This window comes from Bombina bombina, chromosome 3 (genome assembly GCF_027579735.1).
Source record: "Bombina bombina isolate aBomBom1 chromosome 3, aBomBom1.pri, whole genome shotgun sequence".
Classification (NCBI taxonomy): Eukaryota; Metazoa; Chordata; class Amphibia; order Anura; family Bombinatoridae; genus Bombina; species Bombina bombina.
Genome location: NC_069501.1, coordinates 396,851,351 through 396,867,630, shown reverse-complemented (window position 1 = coordinate 396,867,630; position 16,280 = coordinate 396,851,351).

Genomic DNA, 16,280 nt, shown 5'->3' with positions numbered 1-16,280 from the left:
AGCATAGAGTAGAAGCTCCGGTGAATACAAGCAGTTTTTTTTAAAAAAAAACAGTTATTAAGGTGCCTGCTAACTCGACCCAACACCTCAGAGACTAAATTTTAAACATAATTCACCAACCTTGGTTATTCTGGCTGGCCTGCCTTCGACCTAACAGCAGCTGCCCGGACAACAATCGGCTGATATCTGGCTTTTTACGACTCCAGAGGGTCAGGGCTCCGCTCCGGAGCCGTTACTGCTGTCCCAGACTCGCTCAGAAGAACCTTCAGCACCGGGCACGTCTGCTATTCCGAGGCCTAGTAGCCGCAACACCCAAGATGCATCAGTCAGACACAGAGGAGGTCCCGAGACTCATCCCTACCTTCAACACCTTAATTCGCTTACCGGGTGTTATACCGGTCTATAATCTGCTGCCTGTTCCAGGGCCCACTGTGGGGTGGAGAGTGGTGCAAACGGCCGCCATCTTGCCTGTGACCCATCTAAAACAAAGTAAAGCGCAGCTTCACTTAAGAGGGCTAAGTCCGCCTTAACCACGACTTTCGGTGAAGAGAGGATCAGGAGGTCCGATAGCTGGATCCTAGCAGGCTCTTATCACAGGTAACAACCCGGTACATCAGAGATAACACAAAAAGAACGCCTGGGATAGCACCGTGCATACACACAAGGCCCTCCCTGCGCCCCACTATTCATTGGCCTTATCTAAAGGCCCCCCCCTCTGCAGAGAATCTTGAGGCAGGGCTGGGACTATTATACTTTCGGCCTGATGGGAAGGAGCATTGGGGCTTCCATTGAAATTAGGGCTACAGGCTGCATTACAAATGATTGATCTCACTCAGAGCCCTATATAACCCTTGACTCCCCCCTCAACAGAGAGATCAAAACCTCATAGCCACAGTGCATCTACACTGACACTTCCTAGTAAATGGAGCAAATAAGGATCATTCCATCACTCACAGAACAGCCACTACCTTAGCAACTGTCTGCAGGACACAGCTAACCACTACACGCTCTCCCCCCCTTTCCCGCTGCCCTCGTGACAGCGGGTCATACCCCACTTTCCCTGCCCGTGATCGCCCTGTGAGAGCACATTCCCTGGGGAGCTGCGTGTAGAGGGGTTCCTTCTGCCCCAAGACATCATAACAGTTGTGAGTGGACAATCATTCCCCAACACAGGGTGCAACGGTATAAGACCTAAGGAAATAACAATCCACCCTACCTGGAACAGGTTTGCTCTGCAGTAAAAAATGGTAATTGACTAGGAATTCGGATGCCCTAGGGCATGGGCCCGGGGGTGGACGAGAGTAACTTTATTGCAACAAGTGTTCCTTTCCCAATCTACATCATCTGTCTAAATTTATGCTGGGGGGCTTCACTCCTTACCGCAGCACCATTATTCAAAGTCTACCCAAGTGGGGTAGATGGCACAAGTACAGAAGAAGAAAACAAAGGGCCTCATGGGTCAGAAAAGAACGATGAAAGAACACTTCCAGCACTCAAGGAGAACCTTGGAGCAGTGCTCCGAGGATGAATTATCTGATTCAACTTGCCTTTCAGAACTAAGTAATGAGAGAGACCCCAACACAATTTCTCAGCCAGCAAGCTAATAACAACATGATGGACCAGATAAAAACCATGTTAACATCACACCATGAGTCTATCTTCAAAAGGTTTGATAAATCATGCTCAGAATTGAAGAGGGACATACCTGCAATTAAAAAACGCACAGACACTCTGGAGTGTAAGCAGGAAGATCTCTCGGTTGACCATTCCAACTTGGTCTCATATTCAGAATGCCTGGCCGGGCAAATTGCAGAACTGGAGTCCAAACTGGCTGATTTAGAAGATCGCTCCAGGCGCAATAATGTTCGCCTAAGGGGCATCCCTGAGAGTGTTCTTCCTAAGGACTTACAAGCTTATTTACAAGAAGTTTTTACAGTCGCACTGGGACCCCTTCACGATCCTGACTCTCTTATTGATATGGCCCATAGGGCAATTAGGCCGAGAACCATATCTGACGACAAGCCGAGAGATGTGGTTGTAAGGTTGCACTACTTCACTTTTCGGGAGATATTTTTGAGAGCAGTTAATTCTGGGTCTCTGAAGGCCTCAATGTATGCGGACCTCCATATCTTTCCAGACCTCTCCCCACACACCCTACAACAACGAAAAACTTTTCTGGACTTTACAAGAATCCTAAGGGATAAGGAAATCAAGTATAGGTGGGGCTTCCCAGTAAGACTTTTTGTTACTAAAGATGACATCCAACATATTACCTCTCCAGAATAGGCAAGGAGCCTCCTGACTAAATGGGATCTTCTACCAGACAGACCACCCCCCTCAACCTTCAAAACCTCCACAGGGGAATTGAGAGCAGAGGCCCTGCCGTGGAAACAACTTCCCCCCTAGGGACAACAACAGAAGCTCCACAATATCTTCCTCTTCCAAAACCTCACCTTCTACTCTTGAAGCTGTCTGAGGCCTATGGAATACTTCTCCTTTTCATTTGTGCCTCACTGAACTGGTGCACCTTTTTTCCAGAACTGGGGTAGCTGACTCCCGGCCTCCCTATCTCGGAAGGTCCCACACCCACACTCTGTATCCTTTTTGACTGCCCACTAAAGGATCCTCGAGTAAATATGTGTGGACATCTTGGTCCTAACCTAAAGACATGGGTAGAATGGACCTTGCATTTATAATTGGGGTTGTTATTGTTTTTGTTGTGCTTGTTCTTTTCTTCGTTTTTTTTTTCCTCTCCTTAGGTACGTTGTCCCAGAACATCTCAAGATCTTCGACATGCTCGGGACACTGGTCTGGGCGAAGCAGTGACACCACATGTGTAAGAAGGGAGATACGCTGATTATAGCGCCCCTCCTGAATATTATACCAGACAAGTTTTAGTCGCTTCCCTGTTTTAGTTATACGGTTAAATGTTGTTTATGGTTAAGGGGCTTTAACTCATTCTCCTTAGGCCTTTAACATAACCCCCTCCCCCATGTCCTCTGCTGGCTGTACTTGACACTTAGAGTGGGACCGCATGACTTCGCCTTCTCTTTACCCAATAGACCTTCCCCAACAGCTATGCCTCTTAGACATGACTGCTCGCCCAGACTGATAGTCCCCTCTGGGTAACCGCCCAAGAAAGAGGGATATGGAGGTGGTGCAAGGGGCTTTCTTACTCCCTTTCTACAGTATTATAGTCTAACTGTCCGTAACCTAGCCATTCCAGTCACACTCCACTCTTTACTCCCCATTTAGCTTAATAATTTCCCTTCTCTCTCACTAGTCCCCAAACAGAGGGGGGTGGGGCATAGAATAAGGGGTCTCATGATCGCACTGTGAAGATTTAACTGTTTAACCAATACTACCCCAGTTGTGCTTATCCCCCTGTTGTGTGTATGCTGTTATATACATTCATTGTTAAACCCCAGCAAGAAACTTATTACTGTTATTCTCATTTTTTTTCTTGTCATTTTCTGATTGTTAGTGTTGCTATATTAATTGACAATTTCGAATGTCCATACAAAAAACTCTGGTTCACCCCCTTGGGCCCTTATGGCCCTAGAACTGTTGTAATTAAGCTTTATTTAACTTGCTCCCGGCACCTTCGGTGCTCCCCCCCACTTTTTGATCTGCGCTGGTCTTTGCTGCTCAGGGAAGCACAACGCAGATATTGGCTGTGTTCTTTTACCACAGACCTAATTCAATATCACTTATCTGAAGCATATTAACACTAACTGAGACTAACTATCTTTTCTAGTTTGTTTTGCAACAGATAGAGAACTTCTCCTAATTACCCCTTTCCCCCGCCTCTCCCTTTCTCCCCCCTTTTTTTCCCCCCTTCTCTCCAGTATGGCTCTTAAATGTGGCATCTTAAACACCCAGGGACTAAATTCTCCTACAAAAAGGAGCCTTCTCCTTCGATATCTTTTGAAAAATAACGTGAAAGTTGCCTTCCTCCAAGAAACTCACTAGCCTCAGGGCTCCTCCTTCATGCAGAACTCTAGACTTTTCCCAGTTTGCTTGTCGGCCTCGCATCCAACAAAAAAAAGAGGTGTCGACATCATGGTCCATAAGTCAGTCACATGTGAGATTCAACACGTAGAGAGGGATCCGGAGGGCAGGTACATCCTGGGAGTCTGCACTCTGGATGGGGCTCAATACACCCTTGTTTCGTTGTATGCCCCGAACACAGGTCAACTCTCCTTTCTAAAATCAGTTCTTCCCTTAGTGGATCAACTGAACAGAGGTAACCTACTGATAGGGGGAGATCTAAACATAGTTTGGGACCCTGTCTTGGACAGGAAATCCCCTAAGCACAAACCTCTGGACCCTGTAGCCAAACGAACCTCAAACCAGTTTAGATCTTTAATGTACCAGTATAGTTTGTACGATGCTTGGAGGTGCTCATCCCCCTCAGAGAAGGACTTCACTTTCTATTCAAACCCCCACCTTTGCTATTCAAGAATTGATTACTTGCTATGTCACTCCCCTCTCCTAGACAATCTTTCTAACCCTTCCATTCGGATTTGCCTATGATCGGACCATGACATGGTCTCCACTACTTTGACAGGTACACATCTTCAGGGTTCTTCCTCCTATAGTTGGAGGCTACATCCCTCACTAATTTCCGGACCGACCGGAATCGAAACCTCCAATGTAATATCTGATTTCCTAGCCACCAATGACAATAAAACGATGAACGACCCAGTATTATGGGCAACCCTGAAGGCCTTTATGAGAGGTCACTTCATAAAAAAAAGCCTCAATAAACCACAACCACATGGGTAAATCTCTTGCTCAGTTATATTCGGAGTTAGGCTCTCTAGAATCCCACAACAGAGGTGATCCTTCAAGACAAATTGATCGATCAGTTCCTGTCTTCCCTCCCTCTCCCAACCTTATTGTCTGACGATGCCCACTCTCTATCTCTCCCGGTGACCATCGAAGAACTGAGACTAGCGATCTCCTCGCTTAAATTGGATAAGGCCCCTGGACCAGATGGGTTTACCACCATATTCTACAAAATGTATGCCCCACAATTGACACCTCTCCTTTCCAGGTTTTTCAACTTCACATTTACTTCGGGCGAGCTCCGCCCGTAATTTCTAGAGGCCTCCATTATAACTTTGCCCAAAGACAGTAAAGACCATTCTTTATGCGAGAGTTATAGGCCGATTTCTCTCATAAACATGGATATAAAACTATTTGCGAAAATGCTGGCCACGAGATTGAATAGATTTCTCCCAGAATTAATCGACCCTGATCAGGTTGGCTTTATTCCAGGTAGACAGGGCCCAGATAACACGAGACATCTCTTGAATATATTCACTGAAGCGGCGGACATGGGAGTTTCCCTTCTTGCCCCGTCGTTGGACGCCGAGAAAGCGCTTGACAGGGTGAGATGGGACTATATGTTCTCCATGCTTTTACCATTTGGCCTCCTGGAGCCCTTTATTACCACAGTAAGATCCATGTACTCTTGCCCTACAGCGAAGGTGAGAGGACTGGACTTCTGCTCAACCAGGGTTCAGATCACTAATGGCACAAGACAGGGCTGCCCCTTGTCTCCCCTGCTGTTTCCCCTTACCATAGAACCGCTAGCTATGGCAATCAGGACCTCAACACAAGTGAAAGGTCTAACTCTCCCAGAAATTAGCCCTCTACGAGGACAACTTGACCCTTTTCATTACAGACCCGGAGGAATCACTTTCTGCACTTTTTGACCTCCTAGAAAAGTTTGGGGACATCTCTTACTACAAACTGAACATAGGTAAAACAGGAGCATATCCCTTAAACTTACCTGACTCTGAATTAAGCTCCCTTAGGAAAATATATCATTGTCAATGGTCCCTTTCAGGACTAAAACACCTAGGGGTGTTCCTCTCTCATGATACGGGTACAGTTCTATCTAAAAATGTTCACACCCTCCTATCCCAATTCCAAATTGATCTCTGCTCTAGAAGATATGATGAAATATCCTGGTTCGGGAGAATAGCCGCAGTCAAGATGATGCAGTTCCCCAAACTAACTTACCTTTTTCGCTGCTTACCGATCAAAGTACCACTATCCCTGTTGTCCAAATTCCAAGCTGTAATTAATCGGTACATATGGAATGGGAAGAGACCCCGAATTGCATCATCTTTACTGCAACGTCCAGTGCTCGCCGGAGGCCTAGGTCTCCAAAACGTTAGGCTTTACTACGAGGCTGCCCTACTAACTCATATCTCAGAGTGGATTACAAAAAAGGCTATTCCTCGCTGGTTGGAACTTGAACAGGCCTCCTTACCAGCCCACCTGACATTGATGGACCTTATCTGGATCCCCTCACACTGCTACTTGGATTTTCCAATGCATAACAAAATTGTCTTGCACTGCAGGAACTCCTGGTCACATCTTCGCCATAACAACCTGGTCTCTCTGCATCCCTCCCCTTGTCACTCCATGACAGGCCTCTTACTAGGCCTTCCACTTGCAGGTCCGGTGGTGCGACGGGCTCTCTCCACCAGTGTTAATTTAGTCAACTAAAACTAGACTAAAATGACTATAAAACTAATGAAATTCTGGTGACTAAAATACGACTAAAACTAAAATGGCATTTTAGTCAAAAGACTATGATTAAAAATAAATCAAAATTTGCTGACAAAAACATTTTATGCAAGGTGTTATAATCAATCCATATCCAATTACTGTTTTTTTGTAAATTTTACAAAACTTAATTTTATTAAATTTTAAGATAAATAAAGACATGTTATATACCACAACAGGTAAATCTGTTAAATCTGTATTGCATGTTCAAACCTTAATACCATAAATAGAAACAGGTTAATAAACCTTTACTCCAGGAGTATATAATGAGTTTGGAAGTTCTAGAGCAGTGCTAATATTGTTGCCAAATTGTTTTCGAATCTGTGAACAATGAATTGATTCTTCCTATAGAAATAAGCATAACCCACGAATATGGGTTTAAGTTATGCTGTGCCTGTGCTAGCTGCAGAAACTTTTTGTTGTGTTGAGTTACTTAATACTTGTTTTAATTAGTAACAGAGAACTGTTAAAGTTTTTATTATGGGTAATTTGTTCAATACAGCCAATACAGTTTACAGGTTTTTTTTTTTATATTTTAAAGTTACATTTCTGTTTGTTTATGAAACTTGGTTTTATTTAATTTTAAGCTTAATAAAGATGTTACATATCACAACGGCTAAATCTGTGTCTGTATTGCATGTTTAAACCTTAATATCATAAATATTAACAGGTGTTATGTTTACTCCTGGAGTATATAATCAGTTTGCAAATTATAGAGAAATGCTTAAATAATGCATTACACTTTAACTACACCCCTACTGGAGATTTAGTCGACTAAAATCTACTGGAGATTTAGTCGACTAAAATCTACTGGAGATTCAGTCGACTAAAACTAAAACAATTCAGATGACTAAAATACGACAAACTAAAATGGAATTTTAGTCAAAAGACTAAAACTAAGACTAAATAGAAATTTGCTGCCAAAATTAACACTGCTCTCCACCTTTAAAATCACAGACCTCTTCGTGGAGGGAAATCCGGTATCCCCTGGGGACCTAGCTCACCTCCACGACATTCAACCAAAATTTAGATTTGATCTGTTAAGGCTCATTACCATCTTGAAATCATGGGGATTCAGGAGCGCCCCTCCTAGGCAGCAGACACCCTGGGAGAGGCGGATAACCACAGATTCCCAGCACATCTCTCCCTTGTTCTTCCATTATCAAATTCTTCTCGATTCTTCAAAACTAACTAAAACCAGACAAATGGGGGAGTGGGAGAGAGACTGGGATGTAGAACTTTCAATAGAAATATGGACTGACGCAGTCCAACACACAAAATCATCAATTCACTGCATAACACTCTATGAACTGTTCTTCAAGATATTGACTAGGTGGCACTATGTCCCCGCGAAACTTCATAAGATGTTTCCGGACAGCTCCCCCCCCCCCTATGCTGGAGAGGTTGGTTGGGTGGGTGACCCCCAACATATTTGGTGGGCCTGCCCCATCATTACCCCTTTGTGGAGGAAATTGGAAGTCCTGTGTTGCCGCCTGGGACTGGTGTCGACCCTTCCCCCCGAAATGGCGCTGGCTCACACAGGCCTCAGACCCCTCTCATCACCTAACCGTGCTCTTCTGATAACGATCATGATGGCGGCAAAGCTATCCATTGCCAGAAACTGGAAGAAAAAAACAATCCTCCTAATTGACAGGCATTGATGCAACTCATTTCTTATTTTCGGTCCATGGAGAGTTATGTATACAGCTCTCGTCAGCAGACTGACCTGTACTCTATGATTTGGGAGCCCTAGGACTCAATGGGAGAGAGCGCGATTCTCTCTATGTAAATGGAAGGTAACCAGCCTTAACTGATTGGGAGGTCATGTGGGAGGGGTATGTGTGTCATTCTCCCCCTTTCCCACGTTTGGCCGCCTGGGTTATTCCCAGTTATTTGATGCCTGACCAAAATATGTTTTGTACTGTATCTAACCCGGAAGGGTTCCTTCCGATCTATTTTTGTTTTCATTTATGTAGTGAAATATTTCTTGTACACTGTTATGTGATGTTGGCCTCAATGAAAAATTAAATAATATATATATATATATATATATATATATATACTTCACACTGGAAGCCTGAGCCTTTTTTTCCTGTAAAGAGGAGTACAATCCTGAACCCAGGGGTCAGTAAGCTCAGACACAGAGATTTCAGTCTGTTCCACTTGGCACAATTGGGTGCTGCCACTTTTGTGACTATGGTTTTATAACCTCCATTGCTATATAATTGAGACATCACAGTATTACACTAGTAGGTATCCTCTTTTCGTGATTGATTGTTCACAGAATTAAGTTTAAAGTAATAATGCTCTTTGGGAAACTGAAGCTGAAAGTTTAAGTTTTAATTTAAATAAAAGATATGCATAGTGCAAACTAATTTATAAAAGATACACATAAATATACACAGTATGAGCCTAACTTGTTAACGTTATATAGAAACTGTTAAGGCATAATCAGAATTTGCAAACTCATAATCCCAAATACACTACTGTATACAAAATAGAAAGTGTAAATGCAGAGCAACTGTCATGTCATGTAGTGCTATATCGCAATGTGCTTGTCTTTTCTTCACATACAGAAATGCAGGGAATGCCCCTTGTAGAGGTAAAGCAAAATCTGCCTTTTTTCATATTTCAATAGGGATCTCGCAGTGCTGGAGGATCATTTTAGGATATCTCACCTGAGCAGAGAGGTTTTGAATATCTCACCTGAGCAGAGAGGTTTTGAATATCTCACCTGAGCAGAGAGGTTTTGAATATCTCACCTGAGCAGAGAGGTTTGGAATATCAGGGCCTTAGAAAGAACAATTGAAAAGTTAACATTTTATTGCTTATCTTGGCATCTGTGGGGGGGGGGGGGAATCACAAAGAGAGGGCCCCTCCTAGTGTGGTAGTGTGGTACTGTGGTTGTAACAGATATCAGGTGTGTCTTGTGTTGTAATAATACTCACAAGGAGAGCAGCACCAAATGTGCTAAGTGGCGCAGTCTGGGAACACTCAGTGTTGCAGCAAACTGATCCTTGGTAGGGATGTAAAAACTCGGGTATCCAGGTACTAAGAAGAGCAAAAACAAGCTCAGGCTTCCAAAAGGTGCAGTATATGTTTTATTAAAAACAGAATAAAAAAAAACTAAGAGTCTGTACATTCACCCAATATATGAATGTATAAAAACAATGCAAACAACAGATTGCAACGTGTTTCTCAGCTGTGCTAGCTGTTTCATCAGGATGTATTTCCCAAAAGTAATGAATGCAGCTGTGGACTCTCCCTGTACAGAAGAAAATAAAATTATTAGGTAAGCATAATTTAAGTTTTTCTTCTTAAATTGGGGAGAGTCCACAGCTGCATTCATTACTATTGGGAAATCAATAACCAAGCTTATTGAGGACACTGATTGCAAATGGGCGGGAACAAAAATGCGGCCTAGTCTGATGACACCACAGCCTGACACAACCCGGATTCCCGATAAAAAACTACTTCAACAGAAGCAGAAAGAACACAAATATGGAAGAGGACACAGTAACTGCACATCAATTAGAACCATAAGGATCCCAGTTAGAGATCACTCGAAATTCTGGACCCCACTGAGCACAAAAACCTCTGAGGAGACCAAAGTCCCACTCTCTAGAAGCATACAAATAAAAACCTCTCCATGAACAATGGCAAGGGAAACAACAAAACAACTCCCACACCACATTCTCCCTAACCAAAAGAAGGGAAGAATCAGATAAGAAGGTCCGAAAGAACCTTCCCTAATATTCATAGAAAAAACAAAGAGAGAAGCCCCTAGCATAACTCTAAAAAGAGTGGCTACCAGGCTGCAATAGGACAAAGTCCCGTAGAAAATACTCTACTGACGGTGGAGAGCAAAGAAAGGAAAAATTCCAGACCACCTCTTACATGGATCCAAAAGGAACCAATGTAAATCCTTAACCGGAACCGAAGTCCCAGAAGGACAAAAGGTAGAACAAGACTACCTTACCATAGACAGCGAACTAGCACAGAGAAAACTGATCACCCCTAGGTCAGAAAAAAACCCGGGAGCAGAACAGGAACGGAAGAGTACCATCCGTTTACGCCACAAATGAAAGCCGCAGGCTTCTATAGGATAGGCAGTCAGACTAAGCGTCAAACCATAGTAACTAGCCAACCGAGTATCTAGCAAACTTGCACCAGGATATTCTTGGAAAGGACAAGAGAAAAAAACTCAGAAAATAGGGCGGACCGACTCCCCCCCACACTAGAAAACAGTGTAGGGAGGACAACACTCTGACCCAAAGAAAAACCAACTACCCACTAAGGGAAGGTTCCTGAACCAACTGCAAGTCCTCCCAACCTAAGTAAGGATCCTTCTGGAGACAAGATACGTGGTCGATGCCCAAATAGAGCAGTCAGAATTCCTGACCCCTACTCCGATTGAACAGTCCTGTCACAGAAGCGACTGTCCCAAAGGACAAAGAGATTAAAAAATCCCAGCATCACACGTAGGATCGCCAGCACATAGGTGGTGGGAATGCCCCGCTTTGCAACCCCTCTGGAATATGCTTTCACATAGATGTGCTAACTTGGACACTGCTCTATGGTCTAATCCACAGACTGTTCTATTTCATTTGCATATTGGGTCTCCTCTTTCTCCGGTGGGTCTCCTCAGCGTTTATATATTGACGGCTGTCAAACTGGCTATCGCCTGTCTTTGGAAACATACTGTGCTCCCTAACTGGAACGATATCATTAAAACCATGGACTACCTCGAAAAGATGGAAAGCCCCACTTTTACTGCAAACATCAAAATTAACCTGCCCTGTCAAACTTGGGAGTTATGGAAATTAATCAGATAGACTAGATCCTATGGAAGGGGCAGATCCGGCCTGACCCAAGGATTTCCTGACCTCTTTTTCCCCCTCCTGATTTTCCGTTTCCTTTTTTTTTTTTTCCTCTGGCCCAACACGCCCTCTTTAAATCTAATAATTTACAGCATTCATAAGCCCTTCCTATAGCTATATATTTATCCTTACACACAATAATGTCATTCATTACTTCCACGGTTACAATATATGCCATACCTATCAATGACCACTGCTGTAGACCCAGGTCTGCTATAAAATAGCTTTTTACTGATCACTGTTTTCTACAGCTTTCATGTATTGTAATGGGAAAACAAAACAAAAATGTACACCTGAAGACTGTTATGCATATTGTTGTATTTCTTTTTTTCTATATGACTCAATAAAGTTTATTTGAAAACTTAAAAAAAAATAAAAAAAATCCCAGCATCGACAAGGCCCAGAGATCAGATAATAAATCTCCAACCATGAGTTTAACCAGAGAGACTAACTCTGGATCCAGGATACTTATCCGCATTACTCCTCGGAAACCCGAAGGGAGGGTACACTGAAGACAAGAGAACCCCTCAACCCACTGAACTCCTAGAGTCAGATGAGGAAAACTACCTCAGGAGGAGCCAACTGGATAGGTGCAGTAGACCAGATCCTTCCAAATAGAAGGAAAACAAAGAAACCCAGGAATTCCAGTAAAGAAATTCCCAGGAAAAACTCCTCCATCTCTCCAGAGAGAGAAAAAGAACCGCCCAGTAGGAACAAGGAGATTTTCCCAGGACTGGGAAAACAAGGCTGCTACTGAACGCCAGAGAGATCCAAGAATAATAAAATCTTGAAACGAGAGTAACCAAATTGCCAAGTCAAAGACAAGGACTAGGTTAAAAAAAATGGACCCCCAAAACCAGGAGCCGGATCAAGACCAAAAACCCTGTGGAACAACCATAAAGTTACCTGGAAATGAAATTTGCACCAATGTTGATGCATGCCATACTCCCATGGGGTCTTGAACTCTGATCTCTCATGATGTATCCCAGTGGCTGTCCACTCAGCCTCAAAAGGCCTCTAGGATAACACCCACAAACTCAGAAGACAAAAGAAAGACCCAAAAGAGATCAGAACACCAAGATTGAGAGATATGACAGTCTCGAAAGATCCCGTCTGGGTCAACCCTTAGAAAACCTACAGGTCAAGGAATTAATGAATGAACTATCGGTAGATGGCAAGAGAGACTGCATAACAATCCCCAAGGATATAGGATCAAAAAGAAGGATACTGCAAGGACAAAAACGGTCCCTAAGAACCCAGTCTCCACAAGCAAATGACCGAAGTCCTACCCCAAAAGGCAAGGGGAAGCAAAAAGCATAGCAATCCTCAAAAAAGAGGAGAGAAACACTGGCGAAAGATCTAAAAATTGGACATTCCAATCCACAAGGAGTAACATGAGGGGGAGAATAATCGCCCCCTTCACTAGGTACTGTAGATCTCCATGCAGTCATCTGATCCTCCCACCTCAGAAGGGAGGACTCTAGCTCCTGTCCAAGGACTCCAGGAACTATAGTACGATCAACATCGGACACCCCATCAAGATGAAAAAACATAGGACCAGCCTGATATCTAGGATAGACGGGCCTCCTATAATCTTGTATAAAAACAAGAAAAAACAACCTCGGAACAAGAGGTAAACAAACTTAGTACCCAAACAGGGCCAGCCCGTTGTCAAGGACACAAATTGTCTGATATAACCTCAATGAACAGAGTGAACCAGTACCCAGCCAGGACCAGCCTGCTGAATCGGGTACAAACGAACTGTTCCAGGGTTAACTTAAAGTTCTAAACCCTAGCAGGGCTAGACTAAACAAACAGACAAACAGCAGACAATAAAATCTCTAAGGCTCAAACATTGTCTTCTTAACATTATTTATGTTTGAGCTCTAAGGCTCAAACATTGACTTCAGCCAGAAGAAACAACTAACGTGACCATACATCGCTAGTATCAAAATCCCAGAAAAGAAAAAAAGTTTCTGCAAAGGAAAGACAACAGTCTCAAGCTCTGGAAATAAAAGAAACACATTCTAAGCGGATGAAAAGAAAGTAAGGCCGCACCCGCAGGTGATTGCCAACAAAAGGAATAGAAACACTAACAGGGCCAACCTGTCAGAGACCTGATTCCTCAAGAGCTCAGAACTGGGAATCGATACACAAACAAAGACAATTAGGAGTATGATCCACATTCCTCCACTCGTCTAGCGCTGTTCGCCATCAGAATCAGAAGATTGAGGATCCGGTGGCAAATGAAGACTGAAGTCCTCCAAAGCCTCCATTACCTGCCTCAGCAGTACACGCAGGCGCATCAGATTGACTATAAAGGCAAAACTCATCCCCAGCGGGGCATTTGAAGTCCCTGATCCTGACGGCTGTACCCCTGAAGCCGCCGAGGGAACTGCTATCCCAGAGGAAAGGGCCGCCTCACCTGGTTGTAAATGCGCCAACGCCACCAATATGGCCATGCGCAACCGGGCAGCAACCTCTGGTGGAAAGAATATAGAAAAGAACAGAGGGGCGCCTCATGTGTAGGATCATCAAATACATATATGAACACAATATAATATGAGCCAAATGGATACTCACATATTAGTAGAGCACACCAATGTGCTTGTAGGTGCAGGCTGTAGAATTAACGGGTGTAACAGCTCACCCACAGCTAGGATTTTTCTTGTGATACTGACCAAGCACACCAATGTGCTGGTAGAAGCAAGATGACAAATTTAGGAAAGGTGTGTTAGCTCACCTCACTAAGGTTCTCCCAATGTACAGGATCCAGGTGCAGGGAAGTACTGATGATTGTATTCCAATAGGATATCAGTCAACACAGGTAGGTAATGTGTTACCACTCAAATTTAGTTTTTTATAAAAAACAATATTTATTAAAAAGGTTTAAAAAGTTTTTAAAACAAAATACAAAGAGTGGAATAAGGGTATTCAAATATCTCCTATACATGCAACGCGTTTCTCAGCGCTATAAGGCCGTTTCCGTGAGTACCCATTTGGCTCATATTATATCGTGTTCATATATGTATTTGATGACCCTGCACATGAGGCGCCCCTCTGTTCTTTTCTATATTCTACAGTTTTAACCCGGACAGTCGTTGAGGAGGAGGCAGCCAACATACGTTTTTTATTCCTTTACCCTAAGTATACGTGTATATTGTACATTAGACTCAATATATTGATAACGGTGAATTGCTAGCATCCCTAGTCACCCACAAGCGCCCCCTTAGATTGCATTATATTATCTGGTGGAAAGAAACGTCCTTCCGGAGAAGGGGTAACGGTATTTGGGACAACTGCCTGTGTAGGAACAGAAAAATCCAGGGAACGCACCTCACGGGACAAAGAATCCTCAGAGGCGGACGGCTCAGTGGTCTCTAATCTCTCCCCAGAGAGAGAGAAGAGCACTCTATTACAGCATACGGAACATAAATGATTGGGCTGGATTACCTGGGCCTCCGTACAATCTAAGCAGGGAACAGAATCTGAATCCGAGAAATCCTCCTCAAAAATCAGAATCCTCCATAACTTGACCTGGCAATTTGAACAAAACAACTGGCACATCACACCCCCAATGGCTGGGGCACTTACTACCTCCTATGACCCAGACAAGCAGAGAACAGAACCTCTCCACCAACATTCGGGTAAAAATATGGAAATGAAGAACGAAAACATGACCAACTCCTGGTCACGAGGTGCAACCCACAGGCCAAGGAAAAGCGTGCCAGTCCCCTTAAGAACGGCGTAGCTCTAAAAACGTATATGTTCCATAAAGGCCATGAGCCCCACTATCACTACACATAACAAACATGATTAAAAGTCCTCCACTGTTCAATAACCCACCTCAGGAGATATTAACCCTAGATTCCATAAAGATAAAAGGAGTCCCACTGAGACCCTGTGTGCTATCATTACATTATATTCCCACAGAGAAAGGAAAATGAAACGATCTTACTGGAATCTATGCCGTGGAACAGTAACATGGTCCTTCAAGTTTGACAGATAGTAGCGTCGCTTCTGACATGGACTTGAGTGAAGAAACTTGTCAATGCTGATTGCTTATGGAGCTGTTAATATGAGTTGGGATGGTTTTGCAGAAAGACTCTCCCTGCATCTGCAGACTCTAACTTTCATCCATGCTCTCACTGAGAGGCTGACAGAACTACTTAAAACTCTCGTTCCATCTCGAAGAGTACTACCCTCCATAAGAGACTACTCCGTAATCTTCCGACACTTCTCCTCCAGTGACGAAAGGCAAAGAATGACTGGGGGATGAGGGAAGTGGGGGAGGTATTTGAGCCTTTGGCTGGGGTGTCTTTGCCTCCTCCTGTTGGCCAGGTTCTGTATTTTCTAAAAGTAATGAATGCACCTGTGGACTCTCCCCATTTTAAGAAGAAAAGAAAGAATGCGAGGAACCCTCACACGACTCCAAGAGAAAATTCATCGACTCACACCCATATAGGTATTTACGCCATACCTCATGGTAAATCCTACGAGAAACAGGTTTACTAACCTGAATCATAGTATCAATGACTTTCTACAGGGAGTCAGCTTCAGAGAAGCTAGATTTGGGTGGAGGAAAGGACCCTGAATGTAGAAGGTCTCTCCTCAGAGGTAACTTCCAAGGGGGAAGAGATGACATCTTCACCAGATCCGCAAACCAGATCCTGCGAGGCCAGGCAGGAGCTAAAAGAATTACCAACGACCTCTCCTGTTTTATGCGAGCAATGACTCAAGGAAGGAGAGCAAACGGTGGGAAGACGTATGCTAGACTGGAGTTCCAAGGTACCGCCAGAGCGTCTATCATAACAG